At 38.4% G+C, this 18,369-nt stretch overlaps 1 protein-coding gene across 7 annotated transcripts in view; it reads right to left on the reverse strand.

Annotated features, from left to right (window-relative positions):
• Window positions 1–18,369, reverse strand: part of ZNF609 (zinc finger protein 609) — a 234,542-nt gene that overhangs the window by 120,933 nt on the left and 95,240 nt on the right. The window lies entirely within an intron of this gene.

The raw sequence follows: 18,369 nt of genomic DNA on the forward strand, positions 1-18,369 counted from the left end.
TGAAGTATTTAGGAGAGAAACATCATAATGCCTCAAACTTATAAACTGTTCAGCAAAACAAATAAATGAAATACATATACATAGACAAAGTGAATATGGCAAACCTTGAACAATTATTGAATCCAGGTGGTAGGTGATCATTTTACTCCTCTGAACTCTTCTGTTCATAATAAAAGGTTGGGGGAGGGAAAATCTCCTGCCACAATATTATTATGTTTGAAAAGCTACTTTGGTAATTTTTTTAGATAGAATGCCAGATTGCACTATCTCAATTGAAAGTATAAAATAAAAACCTGCTTTTAAAATATTTAGTCTGTTTATAAATATTTCTTCTCATTCTACTGAGCCAGATCCTTTTTAGCCCATTATTTCCTTTTAACTGCATAACAGGGGAAACTTACACACTCTTCAGAGTTTATGATGTTTACTCTTTCTGGGAATCAAGATTTCCCAAAGCTTGCCACTGAAGACTTCTGTGCTATCAGCAGCTTCAGGCTGCCTGCCATGAAATAGTCCTCACCTCTGAATGACTCTCAGTGATACCACCCAGGACCTGGAAGAGGATGGTGGCCTCCAGCAGAACCGAATAACATACTACAAGGCTGTAATAGTCTCTTTCTACTAGCTCTCAAAAGCAGCTCAGAACTGGTAAACTGTAACTTGGGTCACCCAAGGTAAAACCGGGAAAGTAGGCCACACTGTCTCTACCACTTCCCTCACTGACAGCTTAGGACCCTCCAATTCTAAACCTTTCCCCATCTCTTCTGTACCTGTTCCTTTACTCAGGTTTAATTTTAAACTGTGAGTCAACTAAATAAATTAATCCTAATTAAATATGTTTCACTAAATGGCCTTTTAAGAAATGGCTAGAGTTTTTGGCTCTTAGAGTCTCTGCAAATCGTATCATGGCCACCTACCCTGATATCTATTACATATACACATAATCTCAAGTATCCACCTATGCAGTCTTGTTTGAAGATCCTATAAAACCAACTCCACTTTTCAGACAATTCAAACGTCAGCCATTGACTGGTCATGCTTACTTCTCTCTCCATGACTACCCCAGGAGACTCATTTAAAATACAACAATAGGGGCTTCCCTGGTGGCGCAGTGGTTAAGAATCCGCCTGCCAATGCAGGGGACATGGGTTCTAGCCCTGGCCCGGGAAGATCCCACATGCCGCGGAGCGACTAAGCCCGTGAGCCACAACTACTGAGCCTGCACTCTAGAGTCTGTGAGCCACAACTACTGAAGCCTGTGCGCACCTAGAGCCCGTGCTCCACAACAAGAAAAGCCACAGCAATGAGAAGCCCACGCACTGCAATGAAGAGGAGCCCCTGCTCCCCGCAACTAGAGAAAAAGCCCATGCGCAGCAACGAAGACTCAACGCAGCCAAAAATAAATAAATAAATTTATTTAAAAAAATACGACAATAGAAAGGTACTTAAATGAATATATAGGTCAGTGTCAAGTGGATACTTACTGCCCTCCTTACTTTAACCAAAATTTGTGGTGAATTTTAAGGCACACAAAAAAGAAACTTATCTTAATATTAAGGATGCTTATTCTAGTATCCTTCCTAACTTGGTTCTCTTAAGAGATGATCAGAATCACCACAGTGATAACTTCAAATGCCTTTTAGCCAAACCTTAATTTCCTGGTTTTCCTTCTTGCATTCAGTGCTGCTAAAATTAAAGACATTAAATTCATTTACTAAAATGCTTATGTAACTTACTGGGCATTCTTAGTAGCCTAAGCAGACATTAATGGTAAATATGGCACAGTTTTATAAATTATCAACAAAGAACTTACTTTATCCTACTAAAGAAACAAGGACTTAAAAAAGCAAGGACTATTAGTGGATAAAAGGATATGTTTAGGTAGCAATAGGCGTAGCAATGGATCAGTGACAACGCTGTCATTCACTGTAATCTAAGTGGGTTGAAGGGAAGTAGCTGAGTTTGACATGCCCTTATATACAGCCAGTTTAATTAAACTTAGATCACAGATTGAAGCCATACTGAAATGGGTACTCTTCTTTTCACTTGCTCTACAACAAAACATACCTCTGGTATGACAAAATACCATGGAGAATAAATTCTAACTACGGGATTGATATCATTATGCCTGAAAACAAATCAAAATGCATTTTATTTCAAGTTCTGTAAAAGTAAAAATAAACCTTCACTGTTTGCTCTCAACTTCTAAATGTTAACCTCTCCCTTATACCACGCCCCCTAAGACCAGAGAAGCTACAACACTCAGTATGCTTACATCTCCTCTCATCTGATTATCTTGCACTATACTGGATTTCATAACAAGCAACTTCCCTTACCACAACAGCTCTCTCTTCTCTGAGCCACGGGGGTGATTATTGTGGCTATCACTCATCTGGCTCATCTATTGTTTGGTATATACTTAGTTATCGTCTTAATCCTTTTTATAAGTATAGGTCTCCCCCCGCCCCGCCAATTACACTTCAGACTTCTTACTTGGCATAGTAACTACTCTCTCCCTCCTTACGCGCATGCACGCGTGCACATACATGGAAGCACACACGAAGCTATCGCTAATATTAAGATTAAATTTTTGCTGGCTTCTGCTTCTGAACCATAAACTCAGGTTATTGTTTAATTATAACAATTATGATATTATTGCAAATAAAGCCTACTTCCTATCTGTCTAGCACCATTAGTTAAATCTAAGAAATTTAACAGAATTCAATAGAGTCATCTCAACCAGGAACTCTAAGAATGTGTGTGGCTGTGATACAGAGGGATTATTAGTAACATATGAACCCAGGATGGATGTTGTATTAGTGCCTCCCTCAAATAAAACGATATAGGCAGCCAAGCATTGCGGCAAGATGACCAGCTTTAAATTTACACACAGACCTAGGTGATAAATCAACTTCTGCTCCTTTGTAGCTGTGTGACCTTGGGGAAGTAAATGTTTCTAAGCCAAAGTGCCTTCAAATGTAAAATGAGAATAGTGACCCCCTACTTGTCAAGGCTGTTGTGAGATTATCAAGATAAATTATTGCTTAGCACGGTCTACTCTGAAGGCACTCAAAATAAATGATAGCCATTATTACTAATTACAATGACTTTCAGTGAACAGACTTTTTACATTTATTTGGCAACCAACATTCATCAATATCCTTGGTATTATGCCAAACTGATAGACAGGCTTGTACTTAAAACAATGAAAAGTGGATCTTGGAGAATGAAAAGATTGAAGTGAAATTATTAGATTTTATACCAGGATCTGGGATTTATTCTCAGGAGTTTGCAAGAAGTTTGGTGACCTGTAAAATTCAAAAGGATAATTCAGATGCCAGATGCTACATTATTAAACATAATATCAAAATTTTCACAGGCAGCAGTAGGTACATCCTTATCTCACTTAAATTTGAGCACGAACTCCAGCTCTTAAGGTAGCTTAACAAATGGCACGCATTAAGCCACTCTGAAAAATACTAATTGAATGACTTTCATCCTCATAATACCCCAACACAACACTGTTTAGTTCCTAGTCCTCAGAGGAGAGGAAACATAATGTTAACAGTTGATCTGTTGCCTAGCATTGGTTTTTGGCCATAAGACCTTAGTTGGTACAAGTTTCTCTCTAGAGATCAGCTCTGAAAGACATGAAAACTATTACAAGAAAATCCATTTTGCATTATAAAAAGGAAGTTAGAATACACAAACCTTAAGTCTTAAGCAATCAAATCTCAATAAATAGCATTATTATTTTTTTGAAATTAAGATCTATTCCGTTTTGGTTTGTTATGTTAAGACTGATATAGTATAAAGGTTGGGCAATGGGACTCCAGCAATCAGTGAAGAACAGACAAGGACCAATTTCCACAAAGATTGCTCTAGAATAGACAGACTGACAAACAAGAAAATAAAGTGGTAAGCGTTATTACAAAAATAAAAGAAGGTAATGGGTTAGATTAAGAATAACTGGGGAAGGAAGTGGTTCTGGAAGAACTGATGGCTGAATGGTGAGTAAATCAGCTATTAGGGAGGAGCAACCGGGTTGAGAGACCAGCAGGAGCAAAAACTCTGAGGCAAAACCAGAAACAAATCTTGTGTGACTGGTATATCAATGGGCAACAGTGATTAAGATCACATAAATAGGCAGTCATAGTCAGATATGCGGGACTTTTTGGCTTTGGTAAAAGAATTTGGATTTTATCCTAATTTGATGAGTCAGAGGATTTCTAAGCAGAGAAATTAGGGACATTGAGACTGACTGAAATCTAAAGATGCTGTTTTCCAATAAAGTTCACAGGTTCATATAAAGCCTTTCAATGTTCATGAGAAATGTATGGAGCAAGTTTAGCACTTAAATTAAAATACAAATTCTATGGATTTCAGCCATCTTTGACCAGTTTCTATTCCTTTCTTCCCTAATCCAGTCAGTTTAGTCTTGCCAATATCTCCTTCAAAATCATGATTTATTTATTCCTTCTGCCAAGCATCACACTTTAAAATCTTTTCCATCTCTGTTCTTTTCCCCCTTTTCCCAATCATGTGCTCATGTGCATGAATGCACAGAAAATGTACGAGGTAATTTTTTTTCTTTTCTTTTTGCGGTACACGGGCCTCTCACTATTGTTGCGGAGCACAGGCTCCAGACGCGCAGGCTCAGCGGCCATGGTTCACAGGCCTAGCCACTCCGCGGCATGTGGGATCTTCCCGGACCGGGGCACGAACCGGTGTCCCCTGCATTGACAGGCGGACTCTCAACCACTGCGCCACCAGGGAAGCCCAATGTACGAGGTAATTTTATAGGGAGGTCCCTCAGTTTTCTTTGTTAGAATCTAAATGAGTATGAAACAGTATTTCATTTCCAGGAAGAGGAAATAAGGGATTCACTGGGTAAGAGAGGAATATGAACAAGGAATGTATAAACTCTATCTAGATGAACAGCACCTGATGGGGTGTAGAAAGCCAAAAGATCCTTTGTTGATAAAGATGAAACAAAAAACTAGGGATACACCAGGAAGAGCAAATGAAATTGAAAGTATGTGGTTACTCTAGATCCAGGACAGATGTATAGCAACTCATCTGGTGTAAGATATGGCTACACAAGCTCCTATTTTCCTCTACTCTGTTTATCAAAACCTTATTCTACTTAAAGAGCTGGTAAAAAGACTGTGCCCTTAGAGAGGCTTTCTGTGACCCTACCAAGCCAGAATTCATTTTTTCTCCTTTACAGTCTCATATTTGAAGTTCTATTTAACTCAAAATTATTTTGTCTTATGCTACACTACTATTCTTATGGATACTATTATCCATCTTGTTTATACCACAAAGGGGGTGAACAGGAGAGAAAGGTGGAATACTAAATGAGATATCTGTAAATTGGGAAGGATTAAACAAATTAATTTATTCAGTTAATATTTATTGAGCAGCTACTATGTGCCAGAAGTAAAATCTAAACTGAGATCAGAAAAATGAATACGAGCCAGACAATAACAGTAATAATTATATAGTGATTTTTAAGTGCCAAGTACTCTATATTTTCCATATATTTACCCATTGATTCTCTCAACTACCTCATGAAGCAGGAGTTTATATCCTTGGAAGTGGTGGGGAATGTTAGCAGTTATTAATATAATTAATTCATTATATGTCCATCTTTCCTATCAGATTCTGAAATTCTCTAGGAGACTATGTCGTTTTTTAATTCCCCCAAACTATGACCACTACAGCAAGATGATAAATAAATGTCAGAACTGGGAATACTTCACATAAAAGCTTTTCTAGTGCTCAGCCGCAGGGCCCCTTCTAAGAGGTCCTCACCTGGCTACCAGTGGTCAGTTTCCCTCTTATATCAGACCCCAGAGCCTCAGTGGTTGTTGTCACTCAGCCACTTTAATCTTTGAGGTTTCCTCCACCCCATCCCTGGCTGACTAACCAAGAAAGTCAGGTCAGCTTTTGGCTCTCCACTTTTTATCTCCAGGAATCGAATCTCCCCGTCATCACTTTTTTATTCCATCTTTAAGCAGAGGTATCGTTTCTTTCCAAACAGACACTGCAATTAAGGCAGAGTAACAAGCACCTCCACAGTCTAAAATGAAAAATTTATATCTTTGAGGCTCCACATTAAATAGTTCACGAGGTTAGGGCCCAGACTGAATTATCCTCTCTGGGCATTTCTTCATATTCCAGCCAAGGCTAACGGGGTGAATTTAACTGCAAATGCATGAATTCCTACAGATACTAAAAAGGTCACTTAGTATAATAGCTCAATTTCAAACTGGGGGATGGAAATAGGGTAAAATTGAAAAACCTTTACTTCTTGGGTCAAGGTCCAAATGAAAGATTTGCTGACTAAAAGAAAATGGGGTGGAAAGAAGAAAGAGAAAGTGAGAAAAAGAGAGAGAGAGAGAGGAAGGGAGGGAGGGAAGGAGGGAGGGAGAGAGAGAGGAAGGAAGGAAGGAAGGAAGGAAGGAAGGAAGGAAGAAAGAAAGAAGGAAGGAATGTTTTGGACTTTCAAAGCTATACAAATGAATCTATAAAACTCTTTGAAATAAACCTCAATAGTTTAGTTTAAATACCAAAATTTCCCCACACTGTAATCAGTTTTAATTTTCTATTTGAACTGTATGTGTGTGCTAGACAACAAATTTTTATTGACCAGTTACTATGTGCCAGTCAAGAAGGATATGATGATGTGATGGTAGCAGAAAAAGAATGTGTAGCAGTCAAACAGCTAGGCAATGATGATATAACATGGTGAGGGAAATATAGGAATCTAAGGGAACACAAAGGAGTATCTAACCCAGTTTTAGGGTCAGGAAAGACTTCCCAGAAGTAAAATCTAAGCTGAGATCAGAAAAATGAATACGAGCCAGACAACAATAACAGCAATAGTTATACAGTGCTTTTTAAGCGCCAAGTACTATATATATTCCATATATTTACCCATTGATTCTCTCAACTACCTCATGAAGTAGGAACTATTTTTATTGTCTACCTTGTATAGATGAAGAAACGGAGGCTTTGAGAGATTAAGTAATTTGCCAAGGTCACACTGCTAAGTAGGGGCAGAAACCAGGATTAGAACCAATGTACTCTAGAGGCTCTATCTCTACATCAAGATAGGAGGTGATGGGGAGAGTTGGAAAGAGATGTTAAGGAAAGGGAAAATGAAAGTGTGATAGACAGAGGAATGTATGCGTTAAAACTTGGAGAGGAGAAAAGATACAGCAAGAATTGAAGGAAGCTCAGTATGGTGGGCTGTTGGGAAAGGTTAAGAATGGAAATGTAAGAGAAACCAGATTAAGCTGGGGTTCCTTACACCTTGGATTAAGGCAGTCAGTATCAAATCCAAGAATCATCAGTGTGTATATTACAGCAATGAGCTTATTAAGTGATTTCTTGGTGTCTCTTCCTTTGGGACAATCTTCCTTATACAACCATCAGAATTCAACTTCCTGAAACATCATTTTCATGATATCACTACCCTGCTCAAAAAGTCTTTAGTAGCACTCCATTGACTATAGGATTCATTCCAAGTTATTGAGCCTTTGTAAAACAGCCTCCGTCACTCTTCTAAACTTTGTTTTCTACCAATCTCAATCACAAATTTCAGCCCCAGATATAACTATTTTTTTGCCCTTGGAACAAACACTCTGCTGAATAAAAATCTGGAAGAAATATTTCAATTTCACACTTTGTATCATACTTCAACCTATAAACAATATATTTATCACACTTGCACAGTTTCACAATTTTGAATGGGTGCACAGAGGAGGGAAAAGAATTTGTGCAACAGTACCTTAATATTTCTCAATGCTCCTTAAAATCATTACATGTATAAAAAAACTTTTACCTCCAGCTAATGGAAAGTATGTAAAAAACTACATTTCAGGTTTGTTCAGTGGCAGATATTTTAGCATTCAGAGTAGCATCTGACATACAGAACACCATAATTTTAAGGGAATAAATTTGGGCTATCCTCAAGAGCCAGAATTTCATTCTTACCAGAAATGTCAGGAAAAACAATGAAATTTAATACCAAATGAGCCTGGATTTTGGGGTATAATTATCCTGTTTCCTCTTTAAGGTTTTGGATCTTTAATGTTTAAAAGTCCTATTGCATGTCTCATTTATTGTAAGTTATATTAAATCCTTTTTCAAAGCAGGTAGAATATAAATAAAAATTTAAAAATCCTTGGAAGTGGTGAATAACTTTAAATATATACTAAATCTTAGTCATGAAAAAAATCTCAAAAGACCTAGCTAATGTTACAACTGTTAAAACACAATGTATACGATAACAATTGTGTACTTGTGAATATGATATCATGAGGTTTAATCTAGTCAGATTAAACACACTGGTACAATGCCAAAGACTAGCAGTGTTATTAGTGGCTACGAGAGAAGGACAAAGATTTCTGTGTTAAATTTTTACTTAGGAAACTGATCACTTATTTAACTTGTCCATAAAACAATATCTGATCATCATGAGGGCTAAACAAGTTAACGTATACGAAGCATTTTGAATAACACCTGGCAATTAATAAGTGCTGTGCTTATTATTGACAGCAGATTAGTGGTTTTAACAAAGGGCTCATACAAATAATTAAAACAAACTGAGATCCACAAAGTCCCAAAGATCAAACAAACAAACAAAAAAAAACCAAAAAAATCAAAACAGAATTTACAAAAAATATATAGAAATAGGTATCAAACATTTGAAAAATTATTTAACCCTATTATTTTACTTCTAAGAATTTACCCAAGAAAAAAGATGCAAATGAAAATGTATACATGAAAATGTCCACTGTAGGCGTATTAATATCTAAGAATCTATCCACAAAATAAATGTAGATTAAGCTATATAGTAAAAGAATCTGAAATTTTATTTATAAGTAAAAAGCTGAAAAAGCTCTAAAAGTTTAACATTAGGGAGTTAAGGAAATTGTTCCATAATTTATGATATACCTTGACTCTGGAGTATTTAGCAACAACTAAAAATGTTTACAGAAAATTTTAAATGAAATAAAGAAGTTGAAAAAGCAGTAGGAGTTCAGTGGTACAAAGCAAAACGTATATAATAAGAGAAATGTAGGCACTGTTACAAGTGGTTATTGCTACATGTTAGGAAAACACTGAATCTTTGGGTTCCACTATGCAAAGAACTGGAAACACAATTAGAATCCCTACTAAATAATTCCAAAGCTATTACTGCAAAGTTGTGTAAAAAAAAAAAAAAAAGAAAGAAAGAAAGAAAGAAAGATTGTACCAAAGTCAATTAGGACCTACAACTGTATGGCTGGCAGTAAGTAGAAGTGACAGTTTTTACTTGTTTTGCAAATCACATGCAGCACACTTCAAATAAAAATATCTTTTTAAGAAGAACAAGCAGGTAACAAGGATGAGATGACAGTGGAGAGAAAACAAATACTTCATTCTGAGTTCAGATTTCATCAAAAGTCAGTAGTAAGTAAAGAGATCTTTTCTTGTTTTAGACATGTACTAAACATACTTGGGTTAGCCCCAACAGTCTATAGCCTCACCAAATAAAGAAAAAAATGACCAAGGTATAAAATGAAATTTTCACAATGACTTTTATCCCCACAAACATTGCTACCCTATGGATTTCATCATCACTCTGAACTGCCTCACCTCTAGGATATTAAATGACAAATGCCCTCTGATCTTAATTCTAATCCCTTCTCTCTAGGCTCCCGGTCCTACAGGTCTCTACGATCGGTTACTGTGAGCCATTGGAGAACTCCAGCACTTCGATTTTTTGGTCATATTCCAGGTTTACCCTGATCCTCACCAACACTTCCCTTGCACTTGGCTTGACTTCAAGACCATTTAAATTAGGATCTTACTATGGTGGATTTCATAAACCACAACTAACTACGAAAAAAAAAATTACGAGACTAATATACGATTGATAACTTTGTATTTAGTCAAAAAAGGATACCAAAATAAAACCCCAAACACCATCATCTACCATCATAATTTCATAAAACGGCATTTAAATACCAAAAGTAGGAAAGGCAATTTCAAAATAAAGGACAGTGCCTTCCCAGGAAGAAAAGAAAAAAGACAAAAAGAATTAAATTTTTTCAGCTGTAAAACATTTCTAATTTTCAAATTTTAAAAATTTCCTTTATAATATTTTTTTCTGTGTAATCATTTTCTTTACATAAGGATGTCTAGTGCCACCAGAACTGAAGCGTGGATGTCACTTCTGAATTTTCAGAACAGAACAGAAGGCAGTTAAGGGACATCAGTGTCTGCCCTTCAGCAGTACTTGGACTTTTCCCTGAAGGGCTGGGGATAGCAGACTAGGTCTGGAAAAGACTGCAGGGCCACCTTCCATCACTCAACATGAAGATGACAAAATATATATGGCAAAAGAATGTAAAGACCACTAAAAAATACGCATGGATACTTTGTTTTAGAATACATCTTTTGGAAGTTCTTCTTAGAAGATATTTTCTCCACTTCAGTATTGATTCTTCCTTTCCCCTCTCCTTTAAGAAATCTGCCCCTATCCACACCAACCTCTTCCAGGGACACTTCTAATAAATGAATGGACTGTGTGGGAGTAGGAGGATAGGAGGTATTGAAGATCTAACTCAGAGGAGAACCACTAAAAGATCAGAGTTAAATGTTTGAAAATTTAAAACAAGAGATGGAGAGTGAGTTAGATCAATGGCTTACAACCTCTCTGACTGTAACATATAATGAAAATTACATTTTATTTAATCATCTCTCTCAGACTGTTATACATTTCTCTCCCAAATGGTCTCCTTGCTTCTACCCTTGACAGCCCTCAGTCTATTCTCAGGACAGGCTAGAGGGATCCCATTAAGAACTAAGTGGTGAGACTTTCACTTCCAACGAATAACAGAGATCAGATTCATCCTCCTGCCAAAAAATAAGGAAAAAAAAAAAAACAATAAAAATATATGAAACACTTTTCAAGACCCTGGACATCAGGAAATGAAAACAGTGATTCCTGAGAGATTAGAAACAAATGAGGTAAGCTCTCCAAATGCCCCAGCTCTGCCTGAGAGAATTTCTAAGCAGCTGTATAGGAAGGAGGAACCCAATCATAACCCAGCAGTCGTCCAGAGATGACAGAGCTGGAAGTCTGGAGAGGTCAAAGCAGCTCAAGTTTGCAGGGCAGAGTACAACAAAGGAAAGTGCTGCCTCAATTGTGGAGATCTTCAGAAGGTCTAAGATCCCACATGCAGTGGGGCAACTAAGCCTGCGCGCCACAACTACTGAGCTCACCTGCCTCAACTAGAGCCTGCGTGCCACAAACAACAGAGCCCACGTGCTCTGGAACCCATGCGCCACAACTACATAGCCCACGTGCCCTGGGGCCTGCGCACCACAACTAGAGAGAGAAAATCCTCACACCACAACTAGAGAGAAGCCTCCGCACCGCAATGAAGAGCCCGCACGCCCCCAACGAAAGATCCCGCATGCCTCAACGAAGATCCCACGTGCTGCAACTAAGATCTGAGGCAGCCAAAAATAAATAAATAAATAAATAAAAAATAAATCTTAAAAAAAATGTTAAGTGGAGTTTTGTAAATACAACAGATCTATATAAAACTTCCAGAGATGAAACTATAATGTCTAAGATGAAACAGACACTGTTGGAGATTAATGGCAGATTAGACAATTCAAAAGATAGGCTGGTGAACTTGAAAACACAGCAACAGAAATGATCCAAAATAAAATACAGTGAAAACAAGTCTGAATAAAAGAGACAACTTCAAGTAGAATAATAAGCATGTAATTCAGGTCTGCAAAGAGGAGAAGAAAAACATTTGAATGATAGCTGAAAAATTTTCAAAGTTGATGAAAACCATAAGTTCACAGCAACAAGAATCACAACAAACCCCAAGCACAGAAGCATGAAGAAAATTAAATCACGGCACATCAAAATCAACCACATTAAAATGAGTGATAGAAAAAATTTTAAAGCAACCAAGCCTAAAATATTTTAATCACTAAATTTACTTAAATTTTATTTAAAATTTAAAAGCAGACTCACATACAGAAACAAATATAAGGGTGACCACAGACTGGACAGAAACAATGCAAGCCTTGAAAGACACAAACTACCAAATCTCACTCAAGCAGAAAGATAATCTGAATAGTCCTCCCTCTGTTAAAGAAATAGAATTTTTAGTTAAAAGCATTACCACTCCTATTTTCCCAGTCCTCCACTCCCTGAAAAATTCTAGGCCCAGATGGCTTCTCTGGTAAATTCTACTAAACATTAAAGGAAGAAATAATACCAGTTCTGCACAAACTCTTCCATGAAATTCAAGAGGTGGGAATACTTGCTGACACATTCTATGAGGCCAGAATTACTCTAGTACCCAAACCAAAGACATTATATGAAAGCTTTAGATCAATATACTAATGATTATGGATGTAAAAATTCTTTAAAAATTAGCAAATCAGAGGACTTCCGGGAAGATGGCGTTAGAGTAAGATGCGGAGATCACCTTCCTCCCCACAGATACACCAGAAATACATCTACACATGGAACAACTCCTACAGAACACCTACTGAACGCTGGCAGAAGACCTCAGACCTCCCAAAAGGCAAGAAACCCCCCACGTACCTGGGTAGGGCAAAAGAAAAAAGAATAAACAGAGACAAAAGGATAGGGACGGGTCCTGCACCAGCGGGAGGGAGCTGTGAAGGAGGAAAAGTGTCCACACACTAGGAAGCCCCTTCACGGGCGGACACTGCGGGTGGCGGAGCGGGGGAGATTCGGTGCCGCGGAGGAGAGCACAGCAACAGGGGTGCGGAGGGCAAAGCGGAGAGATTCCCGCACAGAGGATCGGTGCCGACCGGCACTCACCAGCCCGAGAGGCTTGTCTGCTCACCCGCCGGGGCGGGCGGGGCTGGGAGCTGAGGCTCGGGCTTCAGTCAGAGCGCTGGGAGAGGACTGGGGTTGGCGGCATGAACACAGCCTGCAGGGCGTTAGTGCACTGACTAGCCGGGAGGGAGTCGGGGAAAAGTCTGGACCTGCCAAAGAGGCAAGAGACTTTTTCTTCCCTCTTTATTTCCTGGTGCTCGAGGAGAGGGGATTAAGAATGCTGCTTAAAGGAGCTCCAGAGACCGGCGCGAGCCGCGGCTAAAAGTGCGGACCCCAGAGACAGACATGAGACGCTAAGGCCGCTGCTGCCGCCACCAAGAAGCCTGTGTGCGAACCCAGGTCACTATCCACACCCCCCTTCCGGGGAGCCTGTGCAGCCCGCCACTGCCAGGGTCCCGGGATCCAGGGACAACTCCCCCGGGAGAACGCACGGCGCGCCTCAGGCTGGCGCAACGTCACTCCGGCCTCTGCCTCCGAATCAGCAGCTCCTTTAACCCCGTCCTGTCTGAGCAAAGAACAGATGCCCTCCGGTGACCTACACGCACAGGCGGGGCCAAATCCAAAGCTGAGCCCCTGGGAGCTGTGAGAACAAAGAAGAGAAAGGGAAATCTCTCCCAGCAGCTTCAGAAGCAGTGGATTAAATATCCACAATCAACTTGATGTACCCTGCATCTGTGGAATACATGAATAGACAACGAATCATCCCAAATTAAGGAGGTGGACTTTAGAGCAAGATTTATTATTCTTTCCCCTTTTCCTTTTTTTGTGTGTATGTGTATGCTTCTGTGTGAGATTTTGTCTGTATAGCTTTGCTTCCACCTTTTGTCCAAGGGTTCTAGCCGTCCTGGGTTTTTTTTCTTAATAATTACTTTTTATTTTAATAACCTTATTTTATTTTACTTTATCTTCGTTCTTTCTTTCCTTCCTCCCCTCCTTTAGACAACGAATCATCCCAAATTGAAGAGGTGGACTTTGAGAGCAAGATTTATGATTTTTTCCTCTTTTCCTCTTTTTCTGAGTGTGTATGTGTATGCTTCTGTGTGAGATTTTGTCTGTATAGCTTTGCTTCCACCATCTGTTCTGGGTTCTATCCATCCGTTTTTCTATTTTTCTCCTCTTAATAATTATTTTTTATTTTAATAACTTCATTATATTTTATCTTACTTTATTTTATTTTACTTTGTCTTCTTTCTTTTTTTCCTTCCTTCTCTCCTTCCTTGCTTGCTCCCTCCCTCCTTTCTTTCTGCTTCTACTAATTCTTTCTTTCTACTTTTTCTCCCTTTTCTTCTAAGCCGTGTGGATGAAAGGCTCTTGGTGCTGCAGCCAGGAGTCAGTGCTGTGCCTCTGAGGTGGGAGAGCCAACTTCAGGACACTGGTCCACAAGAGGCCTCCCAGCTGCACATAATATCAAACGGCGAAAATCTCCCAGAGATCTCCATCTCAACGCCAGCACCCAGCTTCACTCAGCGACCAGCAAGCTACAGTGCTGGACATCCTATGCTAAACAACTAGCAAGACAGGAACACAACCCCACCCATTAGCAGAGAGGCTGCCAAAATCATAATGAGTCTACAGACACCCCAAAACACACCACCAGACGTGGACCTGCGCACCAGAAAGACAAGATCCAGCCTCATCCACCAGAACACAGGCACTAGTCCCCTCCACCAGGAAACCTACACAACCCACTGAACCAACCTTAGCCACTGGGGACAGACACCAAAAACAACAGGAACTACGAACCTTCAGCCTGCAAGAAGGAGACCCCAAACACAGTAAGATAAGCAAAATGAAAAGACAGAAAAACACACAGCAGATGAAGGAGCAAGATAAAAACCCACCAGACCTAACAAATGAAGAGGAAATAGGCAGTCTACCTGAAAAGAATTCAGAATAATGATAGTAAAGATGATCCAAAATCTTGGAAATAGAATAGACAAAATGCAAGAAACATTTAACAAGGACCTAGAAGAACTAAAGATGAAACAAACAATGATGAACAACACAATAAATGAAATGAAAAATACTCTAGATGGGATCAATAGCAGAATAACTGAGGCAGAAGAACGGATAAGTGACCTGGAAGATAAAATAGTGGAAATAACTACTGCAGAGCAGAATAAAGAAACAAGAATGAAAAGAACTGAGGACAGTCTCAGAGACCTCTGGGACAACATTAAATGCACCAACATTCGAATTATAGGGGTTCCAGAAGAAGAAGAGAAAAAGAAAGGGACTGAGAAAATATTTGAAGAGATTATAGTTGAAAACTTCCCTAATGTGGGAAAGGAAATAGTTAATCAAGTCCAGGAAGCACAGAGAGTCCCATACAGGATAAATCCAAGGAGAAATATGCCAAGACACATATTAATCAAACTGTCAAAAATTAAATACAAAGAAAACATATTAAAAGCAGCAAGGGAAAAACAACAAATAACACACAAGGGAATCCCCATAAGGTTAACAGCTGATCTTTCAGCAGAAACTCTGCAAGCCAGAAGGGAGTGGCAGGACATATTGAAAGTGATGAAGGAGAAAAACCTGCAACCAAGATTACTCTACCCAGCAAGGATCTCATTCAGATTTGATGGAGAAATTAAAACCTTTACAGACAAGCAAAAGCTGAGAGAGTTCAGCACCACCAAACCAGCTCTACAACAACTGCTAAAGGAACTTCTCTAGGCAAGAAACACAAGAGAAGGAAAAGACCTACAATAACGAACCCAAAACAATTAAGAAAATGGGAATGGGAACATACATGTCGATAATTACCTTAAATGTAAATGGACTAAATGCTCCCACCAAAAGACACAGATTGGCTGAATGGATACAAAAACAAGACGCATATATTTGCTGTCTACAAGAGACCTACTTCAGACCTAGAGACACATACAGACTGAAAGTAAGGGGATGGAAAAAGGTATTTCATGCAAATGGAAACCAAAAGAAAGCTGGAGTAGCAATTCTCATATCAGACAAAATAGACTTTAAAATAAAGACTATTAGAAGAGACAAAGAAGGACACTACATAATGATCAAGGGATTGATCCAAGAAGAAGATACAACAATTGTAAATATTTATGCACCCAACATAGGAGCACCTCAATACATAAGGAAAATACTAACAGCCATAAAAGGGGAAATTGACAGTAACACAATCATAGTAGGGGACTTTAACACCCCACTTTCACCAATGGACAGATCATCCAAAATGAAAATAAATAAGGAAACACAAGCTTTAAATGATACATTAAACAAGATGGACTTAATTGATATTTATAGGACATTCCATCCAAAAACAACAGAATACACATTTTTCTCTAGTGCTCATGGAACATTCTCCAGGATAGATCATATCTTGGGTCACAAATCAAGCCTTGGTAAATATAAGAAAATTGTAATTGTATCAAGTATCTTTTCCGACCACAAAGCTATGAGACTACATATCAATTACAGGAAAAGATCTGTAAAAAATACAAACGCATGGAGGCTAAACAATACACTACTTAATAACGAAGTGATCACTGAAGAAATCAAAGAGGAAATCAAAAAATACCTAGAAACAAATGACAATGGAGACACAACGACTCAAAATCTATGGGATGCAGCAAAAGTAGTTCTAAGAGGGAAGTTTATAGCAATACAATCCTACCTTAAGAAACAGGAAACATCTCGAATAAACAACCTAACCTTGCACCTAAAGCAATTAGAGAAAGAAGAACAAAAAAACCCCAAAGTTAGCAGAAGGAAAGAAATCATAAAAATCAGATCAGAAATAAATGAAAAAGAAATGAAGGAAACGATAGCAAAGATCAATAAAACTAAAAGCTGGTTCTTTGAAAGGATAAACAAAATTGATAAACCATTAGCCAGACTCATCAAGAATAAAAGGGAGAAGACTGAAATCAATAGAATTAGAAATGAAAAAGGAGAAGTAACAACTGACACTGCAGAAATACAAAAGATCATGAGAGATTACTACAAGCAACTCTATGCCAATAAAATGGACAACCTGGAAGAAATGGACACATTCTTAGAAAGGCACAGCCTGCCAAGACTGAATCAGGAAGAAATAGAAAATATGAACAGACCAATCTCAAGCACTGAAATTGAAACTGTGATTTAAAATCTTCCAACAAACAAAAGCCCAGGACCAGATGGCTTCATAGGAGAATTCTATCAAACATCTAGAGAAGACCTATCACCTATCCTTCTCAAACTCTTCCAAAATATAGCAGAGGGAGGAACACTCCCAAACTCATTCTACGAAGCCACCATCACCCTGATACCAAAACCAGACAAGGATGTCACAAAGAAAGAAAACCACAGGCCAATATCACTGATGAACATAGATGCAAAAATCCTCAACAAAATAATAGCAAACAGAATCCAACAGCACATTAAATGGATCATACACCATGATCAAGTGGGGTTTATTCCAGGAATGCAAGGATTCTTCAATATACGCAAATCAATCAACGTGATATACCATATTAACAAACTGAAGGAGAAAAACCATATGATCATCTCAATAGATGCAGAGAAAGCTTTCGACAAAATTCAACACCCATTTATGATAAAAACCCTGCAGAAAGTAGGCATAGAGGGAACTTTCCTCAACATAATAAAGGCCATATATGACAAACCCACAGCCAACATCATCCTCAATGGTGAAAAACTGAAAGCATTTCCACTAAGATCAGGAACAAGACAAGGTTGCCCACTATCACCACTCTTATTCAACATAGTTTTAGAAGTTTTAGCCACAGTAATCAGAGCAGAAAAGGAAATAAAAGGAATCCAAATGGGAAAAGAAGAAGTAAAGCTGTCACTGTTTGCAGATGACATGATACTATACATAGAGAATCCTAAAGATGCTACCAGAAAACTACTAGAGCTAATCAATGAATTTGGTAAAGTAGCAGGATACAAAATTAATGCACAGAAATCTCTGGCATTCCTATACACTAAGGATGAAAAATCTGAAAGTGAAATCAAGAAAACACTCCCATTTACCATTGCAACAAAAAGAATAAAATATCTAGGAATAAACCTACCTAAGGAGACAAAAGACCTGTATGCAGAAAATTATAAGACACTGATGAAAGAAATTAAAGATGATACAACAGATGGAGAGATGTACCACGTTCTTGGATTGGAAGAATCAACATTGTGAAAATGACTCTACTACCCAAAGCAATCTATAGATTCAATGCAATCCCTAACAAACTACAACTGGCATTTTTCACAGAACTAGAACAAAAAATTTCACAATTTGTATGGAAACACAAAAGACCCCGAATAGCCAAAGCAACCTTGAGAACGAAAAACGGAGCTGGAGGAATCAGGCTTCCTGACTTCAGACTATACTACAAAGCTACAGTAATCAAGACAGTATGGTACTGGCACAAAAACAGAAATATAGATCAATGGAACAGGATAGAAAGCCCAGAGATAAACCCATGCACATATAG

This window comes from Globicephala melas, chromosome 2 (assembly GCF_963455315.2).
Source record: "Globicephala melas chromosome 2, mGloMel1.2, whole genome shotgun sequence".
Classification (NCBI taxonomy): domain Eukaryota; kingdom Metazoa; phylum Chordata; class Mammalia; order Artiodactyla; family Delphinidae; genus Globicephala; species Globicephala melas.